Source organism: Cryptomeria japonica, chromosome 6 (assembly GCF_030272615.1).
Source record: "Cryptomeria japonica chromosome 6, Sugi_1.0, whole genome shotgun sequence".
Taxonomy (NCBI): Eukaryota; Viridiplantae; Streptophyta; class Pinopsida; order Cupressales; family Cupressaceae; genus Cryptomeria; species Cryptomeria japonica.
The window spans coordinates 526,509,480-526,532,874 of NC_081410.1; the positions used below are offsets into that span (position 1 = coordinate 526,509,480).

Consider the following 23,395-nt stretch of genomic DNA (forward strand, 5'->3'; position numbering starts at 1 on the left):
GTCTCGACCTGCTATTCCCGGATCTGCAACTTGCGGTGTCGTCCGAGTCCCGAAACCTGCACTTATATCTGAAAAGATGTTTGGGCGGCTATATAGGGTTTTTCCTTAGTCAAACCTCCGCTTCGGTGATTTCCACCTCCACGAATAGCCAAGTTGTATTGTAAAATGTATTGTGTGTGCAGACCTAGTGTGTGTGCAAGGTCCTAAGATGCAAGTAAGCAAACTAGAGCAACCTAGAAAGTAAAACCTAATTGCTCATAAATGATAATGTAAATGCTCTAAATCAAGATGCAAAGTGATCTAAAGCATGAATAAAGGATATGTTGAAGCTTATGCAAAGACATGAAAACAACATGAAATCATACCCAACCTTCAAGGGAGGAGTACAAGCCAATCTTCAGTCGGTAATCTCCTATTGTTCTTCAATGTCTTCCAAGCCCTAAATGGATGAATGAAATTGATAAATGCTTGATAGAAGGATGTTGAATGTTGTTGAAGTCTTCAAAGATCTGCTCTTTTGCCGCATATGAGGTTCCTGAAAACGAAAATCGGATCCTTTCCAATGAAGAAAGAGAGCTCTTATATATGAAACCCTAGGTCTTAATTTCAACTTTTGGCCGACCTAGAGATTGAATATCCCACCAATTTCTTGGGGTTAAGCTTTATTTTATGATTGGATCGCGCTCCTAAAATTTCGGGAAAAATGTCCGGGACCATGTGCACTCCGGGCGCCATGGTCCTCTCCGGGCGCCATGGTCCTGACAACTTTTCACCAAATTTTCAGGGCCGTCGGATATGATGATTTTAGAGAGAATCCCGAAGTTACAGGTGATTTCGAGATGTTTTGACCCCCGAAATCAAGCCCCCAAGTTCAAAATAGGACCTAATTAGGGTTTTTGATTAAATGATGTATTGGAAGAATAAAATGAAAGCAGCACACTTTAATGAAAGGGCCCAACTTTATGATGTGGGAGATGATGAAATAGAACCTTAGACCTAATTAATTTGACTAATTAAGTGCTAAAGGGGAAATGCAATGCAAAATGCAAAATGTGCCAAGGCGGGTGCTAAACTAGGTGTGAAATTGTACCACCCTAGCAAGTGCGTACAATTTACGATACTACACAACCAAACAAATGGACTAGAGCCAGTCCTTATGTATTTACATGACCACTGGAAGGTCTCACAAGCCAAAATTGGTTAAGGGCATTTCAACCCTTAGGTGCTTCTACACCATACTCCCCCAAAAACAAAGAAGTCAAGTGACTGTGCTCGGTAGCAAGGAAAGATCGATTCCTGACTTAACAAAATTTGATTTAGGGACCCAGGTCGCTTCAGAATCAGGTTTATGCATCCACTTGACTATATGTTCCATGTAGATCAGTTGCCTAGTCTTCTTGAGAATGTGAGAATCCAACACTTTCTCAGCCTGAGGCATGGATGGAGAAAGTAATGGCAGGTCAACAAGTGACTGTTGAGCATTTGAAATGCACGCATCCTCCTTGGGAAGTTGCCCCTTGTAGGCAACCAAGTGTGCAACATTGAAAATGGGAGACAAAGCAATATCCGATGGCAAATCAATCTTATAGGCATTAGAGCCATACTTGGCTAAAACTTTACATGAGCCTATCCGCCTCATTTGTAGCTTGTTGGGAACCCCTTTCTAAGTCGATCCCTCTTCAAATGTACCATCACCAAATTGCCAACTGAAAATTGCACATCTCTCCATGTGGCATCAACTCTGGCTTTAACTTGTTGTGAAGAATCTTGGAGAGCTCACTTGACTTGCTCATGAACCTCCTTCATAGATTGAGAGACATCATCAACTTGACCACTTCTGTGTGATAGATTACCAAGATCTTGTAATTCCATAACACCTTGTGGCTGCATACCATACACTATCTCAAAAGGACTCTTCCCAGTAGACCTATTGACCCTATCATTGTACGCAAACTCTGCTTGGTGAAGAACCTGATCCCAACTCTGTCCATACTCTTTTGTAAAACACCTTAAAAGGTTTCCAAGTGTCCTATTGACCACCTCTGTTTGACCATCCGTTTGGGGATGATAGGCTGAACCAAAAGACAAATTAGTTCCCAGTCTTTTCCAAAGAGTTTTCCAAAAATGTCCAAGGAATTTGACATCTCTATCTGAAATAATACTAACCGGCAACCCATGGATTATTATAACTTCTTTGTAAAACAAGTGTGCAATGTGACTAGCATCATGAGTAGTTTTACAAGGAACAAAATGTGCCATCTAATTGAATTTGTCAACAACAACAAAAATGCTATCACAACCAAGCTTAGTTTTGGGTAATCCAACCACAAAATCCATACTTACACATTCCCATGGTCTTGTAGGAATAGGTAATGGTTGGTAAAGACTAGCACTAGTATTTGTACCTTTAGCTTTCTGACAAACCATACACTACTCAACATACCTTCTGATATCCCTCTGCATTTTGGGCCAATAGTAGAACCTTTGAACAAGTTCCAATGTCTTATTAAGGCCAAAATAACCACTCAAACATCCATTGTGATTTTCTTGGATAAGAATTCCCTCATCGATTTTTTGGGAACACACAACTGTCCACCTTTAAACAACAAACCATTCTGCAAAGTAAAATCAACATATTCACTATGAAAGTGATTCTAAAATTCTTGACAAACCTTGTAAATGGCTGCAAAATATTCATCATTGGGGTACAAATCCTTGAAGTAATTGTCTAATCCAAATATAATAATAACTTTAATTGAAATCTCAACCCGAAGTTTGGACATTCATCTGGTAAAGTTACTATTTTCATGGTTAGTGTTCATTTAGTTATCAACCCAGGGACGTAAAACTTGAAATGGGTCTGCACTATATATGCACTAAGCTCTTTCAATGGTTGTTTTGCATTGTTGCAGTGACTAACATTATGCAGAAAGGAAAGGAAAGAATGGAAATCATAGAAGGCTACAGGAAAACTTATAAAAACAAAGCTGGAATGATCTAATGTAAATAACATAAATCACTTTGTTCTGGCTTGGCTGTAGGAACAGTCAGTGGATCTATTTCCAGTGGCTGTAGGAACAGTCAAGGCACAAACTTCTACTATAACTAAAGAAGAACTAATTTCAATGAACATAAACACGGGATCACTCACCAAGTGGGCCTCCTTGGATGAGTGATATCAAGCTTCCAGAAAAATACTTTTAACAGATCAGAACAACATATCTTTCATTCATTGCTTCCTGAAAATGATTACATGTTCTAAAAGAAAAACTCTAGAATGCTTATCAAAATTCTCTACTCTATTCCTTTCTATTCTCTCCCACTTCTAAGAAAAAGGAAGAGCTTATTATAAAGAAAAGATCAATTACAATAGACAACTCAAATCACGCCCAGAAGAAGAGGTGGATGATTGAGAGATGAAGAAGATAACTAGAGCTCGACTGCAGGAAACGTGGATCTAAATCGAACCATAGTATTTGCATGCCATAGAAATATTTTGCAAACTCAATGCCCACTAGAGTTAAACTTCCGTAGTGATGCTTGGCTGCTTCGCTCATGCCATGCCTTGCGCTTGCTCAGCTCCTCTTCACTTTGATGTCCAGTTATTTCTTACGTGATTCATCCTTCTTCAGGTGCAAAAGGAGAATATCCACTACGGCATCATTTATTATCTGCACTAAAACAAAAACAACATACAAGGACATGCATACGTATTTTATTTAATTAATACATTCATTAATTCACATATGACATTACCCTAAATAATCCGCATAGCAACAGGAACAAATCACTTGGCTGCAGGAATAGACTGGCAAAGTTCAAACATGATTTCATAAGTTCAGGTTTAACACATGGAATACATATAGTCAATTCACAATACTTCACTACTACTATGCAACCCAAAAGATGTCAAAAACCTAAGAGTTTTGATGATAAAAACATGACAAAGTCTCAACTTATCATGCCCCCCAACTTTAAGAGTTTGTTGATCCTGTAGCAAAAGGAAATTTTTTTATTCTCCCTGTAACTCTTAAATCACCAACAATGCCCTGACCTGTCCCCCTTGAAGCCAAGTTCCAATAAAATCCTTTCATTTTCTCCAGCCTAGACCATCTAGTTGTTTCTTTTGTGACTGCATCATAGTTTTGCTCTGTAGGCTGACATGCCAAAAGCGACCACATAAGGATTTGAGGTTGAAAGATCAATGGTAGCTAGTTGTTGGCTTTCTCCCTGCCTAATTGTATGTATATAGGGGCTCTTTGCATGGCTGCATGAAAATTTTGTAGTGAGTAAGATTCTCCCTGTTTTAACTGTTTTGGTAGATTATTCTAGCGCTGAGTTAACCCTTCTATTGCAGCTATCCTGTCAGTCTGAACCAAATGCTCATATGCTTGATAGACTTCCTCTCTCATTGGAAGCACTAATTTCCTAACATCATCTCTTACCAGTAACTTCTGCCAATCATAATAAAGAACCCTTGGTGCTTGTGATTCCCTTCTTAATGGTAATGGACAGTCAAGCTCTAATTTTTCATACTCCCTGGCTTGTGGCCCTATGATAATCTCATTTTGGATCCATGACATTAAAGTTTTGATATGGATATCTCCAATATACAATAAAGGGTTCCACTCCATATTTGAGGATACAACATAGTTATGTAAGTATAATTCACATAGCAAATTCTTCATAACAGGTGGAGATGTTTAGTAAGCATAAAAGAATTCTTCAGGTGTTTCTAAAGAGGGATTAAGGTCCCTAACAATGCGACTTAGTTTGAAGTTCAGATACCACTCTTTAAAATGTACTGCATAAACTCTTGGAGGTTCCCTACACTGCATCAACTCAGGAACCATAAAGCACCCCCCCAACTTAACCTAGCACGTGTCCACACAAGTTGACAAGATTTCGGGTAGTGGAGAAGATTTAAACAGGATATAATCATAATGAACTAATAAATGCATAATTAAAATAAAACACAATATACACGTACCTGCGATTGTATGACAATGAAGGAGAAGTGAAATGAAATGAAGATAAGAATGTGGGATGGAATGTAGTGGATGAGATTTTATGTACGGAGAAGAATATTCCCATATAATATGGAAATATTTTATTATGAAACGGCAAATATGTTCACTGCAGAGGCTGCAGGAACATTACCTTTATTACCTTGCTCAATTGCAACAGGAAGCTCATGAGTTGTTGCAGACTCATTGTCAGTTGCTGCAGGAACCTTGCTGGTTGCTGCAGGAACCTTTGTGTCACTTTGTGGAGCAAACTGCTACAGGAACTCTTCTCTAGTAGCTAGCTTATGATATAGACGTAGTCAGTATCCATTTACTAAGAGTTTAAATCGAACAGGATCAATTATGGACAAACGAACTGCTCCATTCTGGAAAACTTCTTCTATCTCATAAGGACCTAACCACCTAGTTTGAAGCTTTCCCATAGCATCTTTATATCTGGAATCATACAGTAGTGCCCAGTCACCAACTTTGAATTTCTTTTCCCTGATAAATTTAGCATGCCATTTTGCTCTTTGATTTTGAATCAATTTTGTTTGTTGAACAACTATCTTTCTCCATTCATCTAGAGCATTTAATTGTTGAATGCGTTCTTTCTGTACTTCAGACAATGTCATATTTAATTACAAAGCTGTCCTCAGGGTTTTATGCTCAAATTCAATAGGCATCATTGTTGTTTTGCCATAAACCATCTCAAAAGGTGTGAAACCAATTGGTGTTTTCCAAGTTGTTCTATATGCCCTAATTGCTTCTGAAAGCCGGTGAGACCAATCTTTCTTGTGAACAGACATTGTTTTTGTAAGAATAGCCTCAAGCTCTCTATTTGTAACTTCTACCTGTCCATTAGACTATGGATGATATGGAGTAGATTTCCTATGCCCTATATTGTATTCATTGACCAAAGCCTTTATCAATATTGAAGTAAATTGAGGTCCCTGGTCTGAGACAATTTCCCTTGGTACTCCATATCTTGTAAATATATCTTCATAAAGAAACTCAACCACCTTCTTATCTCTTGCATGTGTCATGGCACAAACTTCTACCCATTTTGTTACATAGTCTGTACATACCAAGATATAAGATTTGTCATTAGAAGGTGGATCAATTGGGCCAACAAAATCTAATCCCCATTTGTCAAATGGTGCAACTGATATTTGAGGATATAATGGCATCTCATCAGATTTTGTAGGTTTTCCCATTCACTGACATCTGTCACATTTCTGTGTGTACTGAGCTGCATCCTTATGTAATGTGGGCCAATAGTATCCTGTATTGAGTATTTTCAGTGTTGTTCTTTTGGCAGCAAAATGACCTCCACATGGCTCATCATGACATGCATGCAGGATGACATATGTTTCATCTTCTTTGACACATCTTCGCATGACTTGGTTAGGTCCAGTATAAAATAGACAATCAACAATCCATGAGAAGTTAAAACTTTTTTCAACTAGCAACCTTCTTTCTTTAGGAGAGAAATAAATTGGCATCATAGTTGTAGCTAAATAGTTGGCAATATCAGCATACCAAGGAGTGTGAGCTTGAATGAGAAACAAATGTTCATCTGGAAAAGTTTCATCTATTATTGTAGAATCTTCTTGCAATTGAAGACGTGAAAGATAATCTGCAACCACATTAGACTTCCCCGGTTTATCAACAACTATGATATCAAATTCCTGCATCAACAATAACTAGCGAGCTAATCTACCAATGATTGATAGCTTATTCATGAGATATCTAATTGCAGTATGATATGTATGCACAAATATGGGGTATCCTGTGACATAGTGTCTAAATTTGTTAAGTGCATATATGACAGCTAGCATTTCCTTTTCAGTAACTGTGTAATTCAATTCAAGTCCCTGCAAATTCTTGCTAATATAATATATTGCATTTTCCAATTTGTCAATTCTTTGTCCTAGCACTGCTCCTATTGCATAATCAGATGCATCCGTATGGATTTGGAATGGTAGAGACCAATTTGGCCCTTTAAGAACTGGTGCTTGAGTCAAAGCATGCTTAAGCTTTAAAAAAGCTTCATTGCATGTTGGGGTCCATTTAAATTCTGCATCTTTAGTAAGCAGTGAATATAAGGGACTTGCAATTTTACTGAAATCTTTGATAAACCTCCTATAGTATCCAGCATGAACAAGAAAAATTCTCACATCTTTTTGCTTCACAGGGTCATTAATATGTTGAATGACCTCAATCTTTGTTGGATCCACCTGAATGCCTTATACAGATATATGATGACCAAGGACTATTCCTTCTTCCATCACGATGAAACACTTCTCACTGTTTAAAGACAAATTGTAGTCTTCACATCTCTGCAAAACTTTCTTCAGATTACCCAATGCTTGATCAAATTCAGAACCATAAGTTGTAAAGTCATCCATGTAAATTTCCATAATATCTTGAGAAATATCAGAAAAAATACTGATCACTGCTCTTTGAAAAGTGGCTGGAGCATTACACAACCCAAAAGGAAGAACAAAATATGCATATGTGCCCCATGGGCAAGTAAATGTTGTCTTCTCTTGATCCTCGGGGGCTATCTGTATCTGATTGTAGCCACTAAATCCATCAAGGAATGAAAAATATCTCTTACCAGCTAGAGAATCCAATACCTGATCCACAAATGGCAATGGAAATGATCTTTTCTAGTTGCTAAGTTCAGAGCTCTATAATCAACACATACCCTCCATTTGCCTCCTTTTTTAGGGACTATCACCAGAGGTGATACCCATTGACTGTCAGAGATAGGATAAATAAACCCAACTTTCAATAATTTCTGTAATTCTTCTTTAACTATCTACTTCAAGGCAGGATTGACTCTTCTTTGAGGTTGTATGAGTGGGCAAAACTCATCCTTTATATAAATACGGTGAGTACAAACTGCTGGATCAATCCCATTCATATCCTTGTAATCCCATGCAAAAGCATTTTTATGAAGTTTCAACAAGTCCACAAGGCCCTCTTTTTGAGTATTTGATAGATCTCTATTGATATTCAAATATTTATTCAATTCCACCTCTATCTTAATAGTAAGATCAATCTGGTTTATATCAGAAAAATGAGAAAAAGATAATTCCCGCGGCAACAGAGTATGCAATATATCAGTGGCTGAAGGAAAGTCCAAACCTGCAATATTCAGAACCAGTTCCTACAATTTTTGCTCTTCTCTAAATTCATTTATCAGTATTTTATAAAGAATTGATTCTTCATCATATAACTGCATGAGTGGTCCTTGATTAATCATCATAAGGTGATTAATAGAGTGAATTTCTTCATATTGTTCTCCCAAGATAGGGCAAACGGCTTGTTGTTGTTCAAGTTGGGGTTGTGCTGGAGAATACAAAGCTAATATTTTTGTAGAACTCCCATCTGAAATAGTCATATCCCCTGATCTACACCCAATATATGCATCAGTTGTGGCAAGCCAAGGTCTACCCAAAATGACCGGATATCCTCCCAATGTTGCTTTTGGAGATAAAATCATAAAGTCTGCAGGATATTCCCAGGAATCTAGAATAACTATTACATCTTCTAGATACCATCAGGTCTCACTGTAGAGCCATTAACAAGTTGTAGAACTGTGGGTGTAGCCCTTAAGCTATTGATCTCCACATGTTTCATTACTTCCCTTGTCATTACGTTAATGGCTGCCCCTAGATCAATTAAAACATTTTTTATTTGACTGCCATTAATGACTATACTCACAACAGGACTACCTGGATCAGAATACTTTGGAATGGCAATTTTACCTAACATAATATCAGCCAATTGACCGATAACATGCACTGTTTGTGGATCATTTTTCTTCCTGCCAGGTTTCTTTAGACATGCTTCTCTCAATGCCTTACCATATATGGGAACATCCTTTATTTCTTGCAACAATGAAATTTTAACACAAATTTGTTTCAGTTGATCAATAATATCAAAGCTTTGTTGTTGTTCAGTGGGAACTTCTTTTTCTTGCAATCTATGGGGAAATGGTGGCAATATTTGATTCTGGGGTATTGTATCTGTTGGATTAGAGATTTCTTGCTCCTCCTATACCTCAGTGATAATTGGATGAGAGGGATTAGGTAAAGTTGTTCCAGATCGGAGGTGAATGCCATCTAGTGATAAAGAAGATTGGGTTGGCCATGATTGTTGTCCCCTCCATTGAGAAGCAGGTTGCCAATTCCCTTGAAACTAGTTTCCTTGGCCCTGGGGTGGATACCAGTTCCCTTGTGGTTGCTGCCACTATGGCATTTGATTAGCAAAATGCTGCCCTTGGCCTTGTGAACCATACCAATATGGATAGTTACCAAGATTTTGAGAATGTTGTGGTTGCCATTGGTTATTTGGTGCATAAGAATTACCACTATAACCGGAAAAAGAAAGTGGATCGGGTGGCATACCTTGTCTTTGAAAGTTTGATCTTTTTTGAGCAACATAGAAGACTTTTGTCCTCACCCTGAATTGGTTTGAAGCCAGGTACCTCCACGTTTGCAACCATCTTACATCTGCAATCTTTCTTTCGCTGTTTACAATGAGGACAGAATTCTGCAAGGAATGCATCAGCTTCTTCACGCTTCTTCTTAGCTGCCAATGTATCCAACTGGGTAGCCATATTGTTTATAATGTCCTCCTTGAAGTCCTTTAACAGATGACTAAGTTCCAATCTAGAAACTCCAGTTCCAGATGCTGATAATGGTGCCCCTGGTTTAAATCTCCTATTCTTCTTAGAAGTAGATCTAGAATACTTCTTGCAAATTTGTTCTATTTTAGCCCAAGTGGATTGTGTAATGTCACCTCCTCCCATAAGATCTAAGGAATCAGTGCATTCATCACTGATACCCCTCAAAAATATCAATTTGAGGGAATCTTCATTGAGAGTGCTGTGCTTGGACTTTTTGACACTAAACAAAAACCTTTCCAAATAATCTTCAAGACTCTCATCTTTAGTTTGTGTCATTCTAAAGATATCATCCCCATGACGATCAATACCTCTACAATAATATTTGTATTTTGCAAGAAACAACTGTTTCATCTCATCCCATGTGTTGATTGTGCCACTTCCCAAGCTCATAAACCATCTTAAGGATGACTCCTTCAAAGTGGCAGGAAATTTTTTGAGTCTATGGGCATCTGTAGTATAGTCAAAACTCCTACAAAGAACATCAAACTCAAACAAAAATGTATCTGGATCCTCTGTCACCAATCCATAGAATTTAGGGAGTGAAGATGTTGGAATGTTCTTGAGGCTAGCATTATCATGTTGATCAGAGATGAGAAACTCAAACATTGGACTTGGTGGTGGTGGATTATTCCCACCAGGAGGAGGGTTCCCTTGCATTGGAATTGTAGGGGTTGTTACTATAGGAAATTCTTCTTCTTGAGGACCAAAAAGGAACTGAAGACTACCTTTTGGAAATTCAAATTCAGGGTGATTCAAATTTTGTGGGGCTTGGTAAAGTTCAGCAAAAGGATTTATATCTCGAAATTATCTTTTGCATGATTAGGATGAGTGGGCAGAAATCTACCTATGGGGTCTTTTCTTCTACTATGCATGTAGATTCATGAAATTTTCAAACAATTAGGAATCTCAAAAACAATTAACTAGAAAAAAATAATAACCATGAAAGGTTCTTAGTTTGACACCATCCCCGGCAACGACGACAAAAATGTCTACTCCAACTATAATAATAATAACTCTAATTGAAATCTCAACCCAAAGTTTGGACATTCATCTGGTAAAGCTACTATTTTCATGGCTAGTGTTCATTTAGTTATCAACCCAGGGACGTAAAAATTGAAATGGGTCTGCACTATATATGCACTAAGCTCCTTCAATGGTTGTTTTACATTGCTGCGGTAACTAACATTATGCAAAAAGGAAAGGCAAGAATGGAAATCATAGAAGGCTACAGGAAAACTTATAAAAACAATGCTAGAATGATCTAATGCAAATAACAAGAATCACTCTGTTCTGGCTTGGCTGCAGGAACAGTCAGCGGATCTATTTCTAGTGGCTGCAGGAACAGTCAAGGCACAAACTTCTACTGTAACTAAAGAAGAACTAATTTTAATGAACATAAACACGGGATCACTCACCAAGCGGGCCCCCTTGGGTGAGTGATATCAAGCTTCCAGAAAAATACTTTTAACAGATCAGAACAACATATCTTTCATTCATTGCTTCCTGAAAATGATTACATGTTCTAAAAGAAAAACTCCAGAATGCTTATCAAAATTCTCTGCTCTATTCCTTTCTATTCTCTCCCACTTCTAAGAAAAAGGAAGAGCTTATTATAAAGAAAAGATCAACTACAATGGATAACTCAAATCACGCCTAGAAGAAGAGGCAGATGATTGACAGATGAAGAAGATAACTAGAGTTCGGCTGCAGGAAACGTGGATCTAAACCGAACCACAATATTTGCATGCCATAGCGATATTTTGCAAACTCAATGCCCACTAGAGTTAAACTTCCGTAGTGATGCCTGGCTGCTCCGCTCATGCCGTGAATTGTGCTCACTCCACTCCTCTTCACTTTGATCTCCAGTTATTTCTTACGTGATTCATCCTTCTTTAGGTGCAAAAGGAGAATATCCACTGCAACATCATTTATTATCTTCACTAAAACAAAAACAACATACAAGGACATGCATGCATATTTTATTTTTAATTAATACATTCATTAATTCACATATGACATTACCCTAAATAATCCGCATAGCAACAAGAACAAATCACTTGGTTGCAGGAATAAATTGGCATGGCTGCATGAATAGACCGACAAAGTTCAAACATGATTTCATAAGTTCAGGTTTAACACATGGAATACATATAGTCAATTCACAATACTTCACTACTACTGTGCAACCCAAAAGATGTCAAAAACCTAAGAGTTTTGATGATAAAAACATGACAAAGTCTCAACTTGTCAGTAATCAACTCCAATACTCTGAATCTGCACTTCTTGCACTGTTAGTAGCCTTCTACTCAAAGCATCTGCTACTTTATTACACTGTCCTTTCTTATGCTTAATAGAAAAAGTATATGACTGCAAATACTCAACCCATTTGACATGCCTATGACTCAACTTATCTTGTGAATTCAAAAAACTTAAAGCTTGATTTTCTAGTGTAAATAACAAACTCCTTAGGTAACAAGTAGTGGCTCCACTTCCAAAGAGCTTGGACAAGAGCATATAGCTCGAGATCATAAGATGAATACTTCTTCTTGGCATCATTGAGCTTCTCACTAAAGAAAGCTACAGGTCTATTCTCTTGACTCAAAACAACACCAATTGCTATATTACTTGCATCACATTCAATTGTGAACAACTTATCAAAACTAGGAAGCACGAGTACTGGTTGTGTAGCTACCTTTTATTTCAAAAGTTCAAACCCTTTGTTAGCTGCATTGGTCCACTAAAACTTAGTCTTAACTCCTCCTTTGATGGTATCCAACATGGGTGCACAAATCTCATTGAACCCTCTGATAAACTTCTTGTAGAACTGTGCCAAACCATGAAAACTTCTTACTTCACTTGTTGTCTTTGGTGTTGGCCATTTTGTGATGGCTTCCACCTTTGATGTGTCCATCTTCAAATCTCCTCCTGAAACTACAAATTGAAGATAGACAAGTTCCTGCTTCATAAACTTACACTTCTCCAAGTTTATTATTAGTTGCTCATCATACAATTTTTGCAATACAATACTAAGATGCTCTAGATGTTCCTCTTTAATTTTACTGAAAATCAAGATATCATCTAGGTATACAACAACAAATTTACCAATAAAATCTTTCAGCACTTCATTTATGAGTCTCATGAATGTACTGGGAGCATTACTAAGACCGAATGGCATAACGAGCCACTCATAAAGTCCTTCATTGGTTTTGAAGGTTGTTTTCCATTCATCGCCTTCTTTTATCCTGATTTGGTGGTATCAACTCTTGAGATCAATCTTAGTGAAGTACTTTGCACCTCCCAAGCAATCCATCAAGTCTTGAATTCTTGGGATAGGAAATTTGTACCTGATAGTGATTCTATTTATGGCTCTTGAATTCGTGCATAGCCTCCATGTTCCTCCTTTCTTGGGTGCTAACACTGTCGGTACGACACAAGGACTTATGCTCTTCTTTATCATCCCTTGGTCCAACAATTCTTAGACTTGTCTAGCCACTTCCTTGTTCTATTCTGGAGTCATCTTATAGGCTGCTTTGTTGGGTAATGATGCTCCAAGAATAAAATCAATCTAATGGCTTATGGCTCTAATGGGAGGTAGGGTTGCTGGTGCTCCATCACTTATGATCACTTTGAAGTTGTCTAGTATTTGCTGCACTTCATGAGGTATTTGAACCTTCTTTTCTTGCTTTGCTTCCGTTGGTTTCACTATAAGAGCAAACCCCACTCCTTCTCCTTCCTTGAGAGTGTTAATGAACTCTTTTTCACCTACCAATAACACATTTGGGCCTTTAGTTTTACTGCCCTCTCCTTCATCACTTAGGGACTGAATATGGTATGTAACTCCATCCTTTTGAAAAGAATAAGAGTTCTTCTCTCCATTGTGAATGACCTTTCTGTCAAACTGCCATGGTCTACCAAGAAGTAGATGACAAGCATCCATAGGCAGGATGTCACACAAGACTTTATCCTTATAACTACCTATGTTGAACTCTACCCATGTTTGTTCATTTACTACCACATGCTGCTCCTTGTTGAGCCAAGTGACCCTATATTGATTACTATGTGGGATTATTTTCAACTTCAGTTTACTTACTGCTTCCTCTAACATAATGTTGTCAGTAGACCCTGAGTCTATCACCACTCTACAAACCTTACCAAGGACCTTGCATTTGATTCTAAACAAAGCTCTTCTTTGAGTTTTTTCTTCTTTGAGTTTGTTCTTCTTTGATCATTTCCTTAATCAGGACTCTTCTCATCATTAAATTTTCTCCATCTTCAGGAGCTAAACTCACATCTTGTGTCTTGCTTCTTTCTGCATCTTCTTGCGTATATGTCACTTTTCTTTCACTTTCTTGTGATGAAGAAGATTTCTCTGGACATCTATAGGCAGGGTGACCCAACTTTTGGCAATTGTAACACTTCATGGTGGAGAAGTAGGACCCTCTTCCCGGTCCACTAGATCTACCTCTTCCTGGGTTGCTAGATGATCCCCTTCCTCTATAGTTTCTCTTGCTATGTGAATCCTCACTTTGCTCTATAAGTTTGGACTCTCCTTGGGACCTTTGATCTGCTCCTCTTCCACCAAAACTGCCTCTTTGGCCTCTACCATCTTTTCCTTTGCCTCTTCCTCTAATGCTTTGTTCTTGCTTTTTTTTACTCTTTTCCTCCACCTTGAGTGCCAATTGATAGCACTTATGCACATTGTTAGGACATAACAAACTCAACTCCTCTTGAATATTCCATCTCAAGCCATTCAAGTATTTGGCTACCTTGATGCTCTCATCCTCTACCACCTTGGATCTTAGACACAACTTTTGAAATTCCTCAGTATAGCTACTCACATCCAAGTCTCTTTGCCTAAAATTTTGTGTCCTCTTGTGCAACTGGATTTCATAATCTTCAGGGATATATGCCTCTTTCACCTTGACTAACATGCCCTTCCAAGTAGCTTTGGGATTCTTGCCCTCTTTTTGCCTCTCTTCTTGAATAAATTTCCACCAAGTCAATGTTGCCCCTCTCAATCTAGACTTAGCTACCTTCACCTTTTGAGCTTCACTAATTCCGTCACACTCAAAGTGATTCTCCAATCCCTCTATCCATTCCAGGACTACCTTAGGTTCCATTTTCCCACAAAAAGTGGCACTCCTTCTAGGGATTTTCCTCCTAAGGCTTTAATTGCTTTCAGGAAAGGTTCTTCAGGTAGAACAGGGTTTGGTGCAGGTATCCTATCCTTTTCTACTGATTCTTTTCCCTTCCCTTCATTGACCTGGATTGTCACTTTCTCATTTTTGTCTTCAACTACATTTAGTTTGCTCTCTAGTTGTAATAATCTTTCTCTCAGGAGTCTATTCTCTTCCTCCTGATCTTCTTCCTTCTTTGCTAACTTTGCATTGGTCACCATTCTGATACTATTTTCTCCTATAGATTCAGTGTTTGACATCCACTACTTTCTTCCCAAGTCTAAACTTTCTCTGATACCAATATGATAGGGAGGCTACCTAGTTTGCCATCAATTAGGTTTCTTTGATGGTTTGCTTCTATCCCTTTCCGAGTTTCAAGTCTACCCCTCTAGACTTCTAAGGGCTTCCCTACCATTTGTTTGCTTATCTCACCTTCCTCAAGCTCACAAAATAAGCTTGTTCACTAAATCCTTGCAAGGGTGAAGGACACACACATTCTTTCTCTCTTTGCAAAACCACCCATCTTGTTTGGTTTAACAAACTTTCCCCCTTTGGTTACACAATGTCTTGATTTCAGGCTTTTAGCCTTCTGGATCTTCTTCCAGTTCTCAACAGTTTCCTTCCCCTCCAAGTTATCTCCTTCAAACTACTGATACCTAGCCAGACTATCACCAAGCTTGCCTAGGCTCAGTATGCAGAAATGGCGATTGCCATTTCCTGGTCTCTTTCAAATGAAAACCTATTGTACATATCTGGCTCTGCTTGACAATCTCCAATGATATTGTGGAGTTTCAAGTCAGAGCCATATGATTATTGAAAACAAGGAACAAAAACTGAAAGGGAAAGCTTTATTTACAGATCCCAAATTTATTCACGGCTTCAAAACAGTAACTCTCAGAATAGAGAAACTAAACAATTACATTAACAACATACGTGAAATGAACATAAATTAAACACTAATTGAAAACCAGAAAATGGACTTCTCTATTGCATTTCAGAAAAACAAAATGTGTTCTCTAAGGCAATCGACAATCAATGATTAACGATTCACCATTAGCCTCTTACAGATGCCCATTGGATCTTTTATACCTTCCATCCTCTGTTGGGAACTCCTCCTATTGGACGAGATAAATCTCGTTACCAATGGTTTCCAATTGCAACTGTCTGACAGGTTCCATCGGAACATCGGGGTAACATCCAAACAAGGTTACCGATGTCCGATGACAACCTCCAACTTGTTGCACTTCCTATTGGGTCTTCGGTGTAGCAACAAAAAGGGGCTATTGATGACTAATGACTACACACACCGCTTTGCACTTTCCATCCGGTCGTCAGGGAAACTTCACAACCAAACTTCCGATGACCGATGACAACTTAGCACGGGAGTTGGTCTCATCGGGTTATCGATGTAGGGTGAAAACCCCTCTTGCCGATCTCCGATAACACCACCTTTGAACGCGCTCCAACTCCAATGCTCACTCATCGAGTCATCGGGGTAATGTGAAACTGCTCCTTCTGATACCTAATAGCTCCACTCCATGCCTATGCTTTCTCATTGGGTCGTCGGGGTAACTTGAAACTACTCCCCTCGACACTCGATAACAACTCTCCAAACACCGATCGACTTATCGAGTCATCGGGGTAAGTGTGAACCACTCTTACTGATACCCGATACATCCATTCCAAACTTTGGCGACCTCATCGGGGTAAGACTTGCTAGTCGGGGTAGGTCTTGCCGATAAGGAAAATTTTAAAAAATGCAAAGAAACAACCATACAAATGGACTAGAGCCAGTCCTTATGTATTTGCATGACCACTGGAAGGTCTCACAAGCCAAAATTGATTAAGGGCATTTCAACCCTTAGGTGCTCCTGCACCACCAAGATTTCAGGGTTTAACACATAAATGAGTGCTAACATGGAATACAACCCTTTTAGAGGAAGTTGATCTCTATCATTTGTAAGACAACATATGATAAGGAAGGACCCTATCACACTAACAAATTAAAATTCCTAGCTCTAATAAGGGTTTCCAACTTTTTGTTTTCCATCTCTTTAGCTCCACCAAACTAGGCTAGTAACTTGGTGAAATCTACATATCAAAGTATGATCTAGATAAGTATTTTAATCTACTAAGATTTCATCCTTGCATTCCATGATTGTGTACCCCATTTGTTAAACTTAGCCTATGTGGGAAAAAGACTAATTTGGACATGGGATCCTTAATTTAGGTCATTCTTCGAAGAAGGACGAAACTTAACTAGTACTTAGTGAAGCTATCCTATTAGATGGACTAGAAAAATTCTTATGTCAATGTGCAACACAAGTGAATGAAACTTATTTAATCTTCCATTTTTTGTAGGATTAAATGGTCCACTAGAAGAATCTTCTAAGGTCACCTCACATGATTTAGAGCCATTTATATTATTGACCTAACATAATAAATCATCTTGCAATTTTTAGGGGCACATGAATCTTGCTTCAAATAACTGGGTTTGATTGAAACCTTAGTGATAGTACCATCACAATTATAAACTACTATAACTATCTTTTAATTGTAACTGAAGTGATTGAGCTTTTCTAAATTAAATTTTTTATTATTATTGCTTAATTAATGTATCTAGATATATATGCAAGGTGGTTTTATTTTACCATAAGGAGAAATTTAACTAACAATACTATACTTTATTATTACATTGTTTAAAAATTAAAACCCTTATGTAATATGAGAGCATGGACATCCTAAACTAAATTACATTTAAAAAACATGTATAAAAGTAACATTATATACAAACATAATCGACACAATTAATTAAAAATTGATGGTTTACACTTTTTATGAAGGCAAATATAAATATCGATAATTAAAAAAATTAATGACTTGTTAATAAGGCAACCTCGTAATAAGTGCCATAATGATTAGAGATACAAACAACCCCCAATATTATATAAAGAGACTTATCTATTATCACTTTCTAAGCTAAAAAACTAAATATGTAAATAACTCCCTATATTGATTTGTAACCTTAAAGAAACATCATATATCAAATTGCATCACCCAATTGATCTTATCTTTAAAAATGAAATACAAATCTTAATCATTAACTATTGAACACTGATAAATCCATCAATTATCAAATGGGGAATAAAGGAAATCAATTTGGAAATAAATTATTATTCTCAAAGGCAGAATTGAAGGATGGTGACTCATTCCTTGTGAAGGTTGGAAACTACTTCAAAAAAATGGCTATAAAGGGCAAATGAATTCATTGAGAATCATTGAATAAATCATCAATTCATAAAGGAAAAAAACATTCATTCAAGCAATGGTCACTTGGTTTCAAAATTAGAATGAATCATGGATAGAATAAACCATCAATTTCAAAAGGAAACAAGCATTATATGACTTTTCTAATAAAATTAAATTATGTTTTCCAGAGTAATGATGGTGTAAGAAAGGGTGTGACTCTTCCATAAAGAAATCAAGGAAGGATTAATGAAGGCAGAATCATCAATTCAACAATTCATCATCACTTATCATTTCATTCAACTATATACATAATTAGTAATCCATTCAACAATACATTAAATCAGTATTCATTAAATCATCAATTATTCAAATCTCAATCAAGCAACAGTCAATCAACTATTCAAACCTTAATTACTCAAATATCAATAATTCAAACATCAATTCATTGAAATATCAATAATTCAAACATCAATTAATTTAAGCATTTACTCAATCCTTCAAGAAATGTCAATATAGAGAAATCAAACATGGGATGGGGTCCTTGGTATCATCACTGTGTTGCCCGTAGTTGTCCTGGGTGACAAAAAGGGTGTCATTTAATTGGCCTTGTTATTGGCAGTTTGTAATACATTTGCAAATTTTTTTTTTGGTTAAGTATTGCCGGCAATGTGGGTCCTATTCATGCGATGATGTGTAGATGAGTGAGCATTTTTTAAATGACTTTGGTTGATATTTTTCCGGAGATGTGGATTTCAAATAGTTTTTAAAAAAACAAAAAGTATTTTGTTTGATGCAAGTTAAAACTCTTTTCAAAAGCTTTTCTCCGGTTGAGTTTTGCGAACCCTAGCCCATGCTTGCTGCCATGAACATTTCTCAGGCCGTTACAGAGGGATTTTTTGGTCAATATTTTTTATGGGTCTCAGATATATTTATCTACAGGAAATGGCGATTCAAATGATGCTTTGTATGGACGATATTGTTGGGATTTTGTGCAGATCTTTCGGGTCAATTTGCCCAGGTGCATATCTTCGAGAAACAGGTAACATCTTTCTTATTATTGCAGTTTCTTCATGAAATCTGGAAGGGTGAATGGTAAATGGGAAGAGTAAAACGTTTTTTTTAAGAAACAGAAATACAAAAGTTTTTTATAAGAACGGTTTCCAGTTTAATTTTGGTTTGTCATAAATTGAGAAATGAAAAACAATAATGTTTTTCCTAAGTTTCGATATTCTTCGGAAGCCAAACAAAAAGACATTGCAAGAAGTTTTCTGTTTTTGGAAAAAGAAAAATGAGACAGTTGTATCTCGAACAGTTATTTTGTATGTTCAACATGTTACATTTTAATCTTTAGTAAAAACCCTAGTTAGGGTTTCCTAACCTTATACGAGGGTTATGGTTGAAGACATTCATGGCAGACATTTTTCTGTTATATATAGTTATACCTGAGACAAAAATTTTGGGAAACAGATTTCATTGAAAATACAGAGCATATAATCACAGTAACAGAGTTTTTGTTTTGTGCATCACTGTTATAACAAGCACATAGAATCCGGTTGAAAATAGAGCATTGATATTTTTACAGAGATTGAGATTACTCTCTCTGGTTGTTATACAGAGATCTGAAAAGACTTATTGATAATTTTTTGTAGCTGGAATAATTGCACGATATTGTTATATCAAACTCGTTCCATTCATTGATAATTTTGTGATTGCAAACTGTAGTGCAATTATAAGGTTACCAGTGATTGTAACTTGAGATGGTTTTCTGAAATTGTATGAAACATAGGGGGTTGGTGCTCCTTGAAGTTTGAGACTTCAAAAACAGTGTACTGAGTTGGTGCTCTTCAGAATAATAAAAAGAAATTTTACCGAGTGGTTTTTCTACCCCAAGAGGGTTTTCCACTCATGAAAATCTCTGCCTCATTAGACTGCTCTGATATGTTTATCTTTGTCTCATTCATGAGTTCTATTATCTGCATTTCTTTTGTCATTTTGATCCCAAGCATGTCATAGTCAAAGTGCAAAACTGTTCATTGTTATTTTCAATGCTGCAGTATATGTAATGATCAAACTTATTCTTGCAAGAGTCAGTTTCTGTTATAAGCATTAAAAGTTAAATCAATTTATTTGTATTGAATGGTCATAAATACATGCTTTAATAAGATTCAATCCTTCTCTAAGTTCAAGTGTGAACAGTTTTTGTTTTTGTGCAAGATGAGTCAAAATTTATATTGCCTCTGATTCACCCCCCCTCTCCGAGTCAATCCACTTCCGACACACTGTTGAGTTAGTGACAGAGTCTTTTAACTCAACAGATTTGCAAGATTGGCAAGGATGTTGTGGCAGCCTTAAATGAGCCCCTTCAAAGGCAAGGGTTAGACATGCGAGTTACAACACTGATCAATGATACTGTTATTCTAGGGACTGAGACTAATGCATGTTATGCAGAAAGAGTAGATGCCATTCCAAAGGGGAAGGGACTCTTCAAGAATTCTGTAACATGGTTATAAACTTGGAATGGGGAAACTTTTGGTCTTCACATCTTCCTGTAACTGAATTTGACAAAGCTCTGGATGTAGAAACATTAAATCCTGGTTATCAGTTATTTGAGAAGTTAATATCAGGAATCTAGCTTGGAGATATTGTAAGAAGAGTATTGCTGAGAATGGCTGAAGAAGCTTCTTTATTCTCAGACCAAGTTTATTATTACAAAGGAATTTATTCCTTTTGATTTTCATAATAAATATCTTATACATATTACGAGTATACTGATTAAGTTGATATACTGTAGATTTTTAAAAAGAAAAACTATTGTTCACCATAACTTAAATTTTAAAGATTGTTCTTACACACTTATTTACCACGACGATAGACTAAATATTAATGCCTAAATATCCTACAAGCACTTCAAGCCATTCTAATTTAAATTAGACTTTGGCAAGCAACCTGTTGAACAAATTACCTTACTATTGAAGAACTAATATATGTGATGTTGTAGGCGTGGTGTGGGGATCACTTGCAATTTTTGACGCTTCTTCAGTACCACTCCATATAGATAGTCCATGTCTAGTTCCTTTGCGCTCATTCCATCAGGAAGACTCCAATCGAAGGAGTGAAGCAGTGAAGCCAAAATAAAATGAAGCATCTTATCAACCAAGGGAAGCCCTAGGCATATTCTTCTCCCTGCTCCAAATGGTAGAAACTCAAAATCCTATCCCTTAAAGTCCATCTTAGCCTTCTCACCCTCCAAAAATCTCTCTGGCATAAATTTGCAGGGCTCCTTCCACACAGCAGGATCCCTTCCCATTGCCCACACATTAACCCACACTTGTGTGTCTTTGGGGATCAAAAATCCCTCCATTTCAAAAGAGCTTGTTGCTCTATGAGGGACTAAAAGAGGGGCCGCCGGATATAATCGGAGCACTTCTTTCACCACTGCATGTAGATAAGGCAAATGCTCAATATCACATTCTTCCACTCTTCTATTGTGACCCACGACCTCCTCCAATTCCACTTGGACTTTTTCCATCTTATTTGGATTATAAATGAATTCTGCCAAAGTCCATTTAGTGTTGCACCAGTTGTATCACTACCAGCCACTAATAGATCCTGCCATATCAAAATACCCCATGTCAAATTAAACTTAATACACAACAAGGTACTTCAAACTTTTATACCAAAAATTGAACTTACAAAAATTATAGCTCTGATATCTGTCAGACTGAGATCATGGCCTCTCATATCTAGCAGCACGTCCAAAAAACCCTTCTCTTTCTCTCTTTCATCATTCAGCTCTCTGCTTCTCCTCGCCAGTCTATTGCTTATCCATAGATCTAAGAAATAATGAGCTCGTTTTATATGGGCTGCTATTTTACGGTCGACACCATAAAGACCCAGAAACCCAAGCCATGGAAAAAAATCAGCCAAATTGGGTTTTTCGATAAGCTTCACCCATGAACTAAAGGCGTTAGCGAGCTCAACAAAATCGGGATCATTTGGGTCGACTACCTTTGTACCGAACATCATATTACTTAACATGGTCAGACCTGTGTGGAATATTAAATCAGCAAAGTTCACACTCTTTCCCTTCAGACTGTTCTCCTGGAAAATCAATCGAATCATCTGGAAAACTGAATCTCTTCTGACATGTTCCGAAGCTTGGAGTTTCTTGGGAGACAAAAGCTCTGTAGTGCAAATACGTCTGAATTTTCGCCATTGGGATCCATTTTGATCCCATATTATTGAGGACTTGTGGTAAGAGAGTATTTTGGCTGCATGAATGACAACCCGCCCTGCAAAGATATTGTCATGGGTTTTGAGCACCTCCTTGGCCATGGCAGCAGAGGACACCACCACAGTTGTTTTCATGCCAAGAAAGAGAGTCATCAAGGGACCATATTGCCCAGAAAGGGTAAACAGTGCCTCGTTGGGTTTTTTCCCTAGTAGCAACAGGTTTCCTATAATAGGCCAAGCAGGTGGCCCGGGTGGAAGGGGAAGCCGCTTCGTGTTTCTTTTCCATAGCATCAATACAGAGAGTAAGACCAAAACACAGCTAAGAAGCACAGAATAGCAGTTCAATAGATGGGTGTCCATGATAATGGAGGATGAAGTTCCAGCAATGAGGTTTCACTCCCACTAATCCATGAGAATACAAGATAAAATTCCAGCAATGAGGTGCCTCTCCAACCACTCAAATCCTCATATTTAGCCGATGGGCATGCCCACGGGGACTGTATGATGTCTCCTTCCTGATTAACGCCAAAATTCTTAGCTTAAATATGATATAGGTCAGCACATTAAACCACAACTCACATGGATCTTATCCTACAAGTGATATCACAGTTTCCAATCCCTGCACATAAGAACTTACCACGGATGAAGATAATGATGTGACCAACCCTTGACAGCGTAAGATTCGTGTGGTTAAACAACCACCATAAATCTCCATTCTATGGCCACCAATAAAGCTACTGGTTGTGGAGACAGACAGGAATTCAGAATTGTCCCGTCATAGTCACCCTCTCTACTGGTTGTGGGGACAGACAGGAATTCAGAATTGTCCCGTCATAGTCACCCTCTCAGAACGCACTTAGAACGGCGACGTCTACTCAGCTCCTACATGCATCAGTATCCTAGGCATACAACATATGTTACACATCTTATATATTCAATATATGTTACATATACATATAACTACATGAGATGCATCCTAGGATTCTATGCATACAATACATGTTAAACAATTTATGCATGTTATACAA

The 23,395-nt window shown here is 37.5% G+C and overlaps 1 pseudogene; it reads right to left on the reverse strand.

Moving 5' to 3' along the window:
- Positions 1-20,275: 20,275 nt before the first annotated feature.
- Positions 20,276-23,076, reverse strand: LOC131067975 (cytochrome P450 76C2-like; annotated as a pseudogene).
- Positions 23,077-23,395: the final 319 nt, after the last annotated feature.